The sequence below is a fragment of the Gossypium raimondii genome, chromosome 7 (assembly GCF_025698545.1).
Source record: "Gossypium raimondii isolate GPD5lz chromosome 7, ASM2569854v1, whole genome shotgun sequence".
In the NCBI taxonomy this organism is placed as follows: domain Eukaryota; kingdom Viridiplantae; phylum Streptophyta; class Magnoliopsida; order Malvales; family Malvaceae; genus Gossypium; species Gossypium raimondii.
The window spans coordinates 43,116,400-43,120,224 of NC_068571.1; positions in this window are offsets into that span (position 1 = coordinate 43,116,400).

Sequence of the window (3,825 nt, forward strand, 5' to 3'; positions counted from 1 at the left end):
AAATTAAATAAAAATATGAATTTATAAAATTAACCTTTCTTTCTATTAAAACTTAAAAAAAATCTCTAATCTTTTATTTATTTATTCATTACATTTATTTTATGTTTGCCTTATTATTTCTTACACATTGTCTGCAGAACTTTACAAAATAGGTGATGGAACTTTTAGGATTTATTGATTAATGTCTAAAAATTAATATTGTAATTTTGTTTGTGATATATTAAGATTTCTATGTAATATTAAGTTTTGTTGATCGAATGAATTTGATATATTTATTTTATATATGATTCTTAATGTATTGATTAGGTAATAAATTTTAGAATTTAGGCAGACTCACCTTTAAAATAGAAAATTTTGCATTTAAACCCTTAAAAATTTTAAAATTTTAAATTAGTAAAAGTAAATTTCACTTTAATCTCTTAAAATGATAAAATTTTGATTTAGTCCTTTAAAAATTATAAAATATAAGCTATTCAAATAGTGAAATTACATTTTACTATCGTAAAATTACAATTTAATTTCGGTCCCTAAAAAATTTCTAGCTTTGTCCCTAAATGTTTTATCTTATACTTGAAATATTGCATTCTTATGACATTAAAAAAATACTTGCATTATTCTCATTTTGTGAATTTTATATGTTGGGTTCGTGAAATTTTTATGTGTTTACTTACTAAATTAATATAACTTAGTTTTATATATATATATATATATATATATGTACATTCACTTTGTTTATATTATACATTAATTTATCAATGATTAATATATGAAGGGTTAACATCATGCACTAATTTATATTATATTTATAGACATTTTAATTTTTAAAATTTGACCTATAATATATTTTTTGACTTCACATAAATACAAAATAACATACTAAATTTGATTAACATGAGTTATTAATTCATGAAATCTTGTATAAACATAAATATTATTTTAATCATCACCTATTAAAATATTTGAATATAGAGTCAATATACAATTGGTAAAAATACTATGGAGGTCCTTGTATTAAAAGTCATATTTCATTTTACCTTATCCCTAGTAAAAAATTTGACAAATTATCTAATGTACATTAGATCAAAGAGTAAATTGATCATTCTGTTAAAAATTATCCCCTGTACATTGGAATGAGCTATATGTGGCACACCACATATAACTATTTGATTATTCGTCAGCCACGCCAATTTTTAACAATAGAAATTGATGAAATTTTTAACATAAATGACTAGTTTATTTTTGATCTAACATATGATGACTAATTTGACTATTTCTTTAGTAAATGAGGCAAAATCTAATCTGACTCTTAGTACAAGGGTCTCCATGGTACTTTTACCTATACAATTTGTTATATGAGTTTGATTTTAACATTTAAATTTTTACTTGAGTTCTTTTGTCCCAATTTGGTTCCTGAATTTGGCGTCAATGTTCAATCTAGTATACTGACCAATCGAAAACATATGACTCAATGAATATCTGGCACATGTGTTCTAGTAAAAAAAGCATAAGTATAATTGAGATAAAAAATTCAAGCGAAAAAAAACTTAAGTATCAAATTAAAGCCAAACTCAGATATTAAATAATATATTAATTCTAAAAATATACAAATTATCGAAAATTAGCGTTTGTGGTCGGCCAATTTTGGGGAGTGGGTGGTTTGGAAAATTTCCAAGTCATTTAAAATTAAAATTGAGAAGCTGAGTTGGCATTCGGCCGGCCATGACTTAGGGTGAGTTTGGATGGGCAGTGCGTTTATCTGCGATTAGTGTAAAAACATCGGTGGCGGTAAGATTAGATACTGTAGTGATACTGTAGCGTGAGACAAAAAGTAAACTAAACGCACCGCACCGCACCCAATCGCCCATCTAAACCCACCCTTAATCAAAAGTCAAGCTATTTTGGCCCTCATTTGCAATTTGCAAATACAATTAAATAGCACAAATCTTTACTTTAATTCCTTTCATTTTAATTTTTAACCCCCTTGGTATTTCACTCTACAAAGTCAAAGTAAAATTCTTCATATAATTATTATTGTAAGAAATTTATAACTATAATAAAATATTATATTTTATTAAGAAATCATTAATCAAATCAGATAGACAACCAAATCAAATATATAATGGAATAAATTCAATATAAAATAATAATTTTGTCTCTCATCACATGATGCATTTGATTATAACAATGATTCGCTATTTGTCCAAAATATGAGAAAGATTCGATAAAAGTATAAGGTTTGAAAATGAGTTTAAACAGAAAAGTTATGTTCGTTTCAAAAATGAGTCGGGCTTCAACATTCAATGATCATGCTCGTTTCAGCCCATTTTATACTTTTATAATACATTTTTATTTATTCTATATGTTATGTAATTTACATCACATAAAATTAAATATATAATAATACAATATTATGTAAACATGTTAAAACATGTTAAAATCTTAAATTTTAATAAAAGAAAAAAAATCTAAAATATTAAATATCAAATAATACAGGTAGCTTAAAACGTACTTGGATTAGACATTTACAAATATAGGTAAATTTAAGCAAAACTTTGAGCTCATGTTTTAAGTTGAGTCTAGAAAACATAAAGTTCACTAATATCATATATAGGCATGACCCGAACTCAATCCAACCTTAACCCACATGCTCTAAAGAGATGATAAATATTGTTAATGCCTTTAAGGTTTGAACTGGAGAGTAAATGTTAATTGATAACTTAATAAAAGCATAAGTACTCCTCCATTAAACCATTTATTAAATGAACAATTTAATTTCGTAATTATAAATTTATATTCGATGTATTATTTTAAATTATATAATAAATTTATAAATATTTTGAATTTTAATTCTAGACCTGGAGTAATTTGTAGGAGTTGAAAGGCTGATTCATATATTTAATGAAAAAAGTTTCCAAAAATTTGTGTAATTAGAAGTCAAGATGTAAAGTGAACAAGACTTTAATAAATAATTCCAGCCGATCATTCAAATGTATGGAATTCAAAAGCTGCCTACATTTGACTCTTAGGTTTGGTTCTCTGAACTATTATTTTCTTCCTTTTGGGTGCTAAAATAATTAGTCACTCTTTTTTCTAAAATATTTGAGAAAAAAATCTTCTAAAATATTAATTATTCTAAAAAATATAATTTACTTTACTGCCTTTTATAGATAAATAGAAATTTTATTATTACTAAAATTTGAGCTTCTAGCGTGTGAAAGAAAAGTATAGAATTAAAAATAGTAAAGTATTTGGAGGTTGTATGATTAAAAAATAGTAAATTAGTTATTGTATGTTAAATTAAAAAGTAAATTTATTATTTTGTTAAAAATTTTATCCATTTGTACGGTTAAAAATTAGCGTAGTTGACAAAATAACCAAATAATGACACGTGGTGAGCGATATGTATCTCATGTTGGCGTACAAGAACGAATTGTTAATAGTAAAAAATGGATGAAATTTTTAATAGAATAATCGATTTGCTCTTTGATCTACGTATAAAGACTAATTTGTCTATTTTCTTAATAGATAGATCAAAATGTAATCTAACTTCGATATAAGGACTTTCATAATATTTTTACCGAAAAATTAGACATATATGGATACCATTTTGTTATTATTTCAAATTAATTTTTGATTAAAATTTCGTATTGAAATTTAATTACTGAGACTAATGAGTCATTGTAGCCTATATTTATTTATATTATTATTTTTATAATCATTATTATATAAAGCTGGGTGAGACAAATTTATAACTCAAAGATGACTTATATGACAAATTGCCGATGCTAAAGTCGGTGATTTGGTCCATTATTGCCAACTTAATAA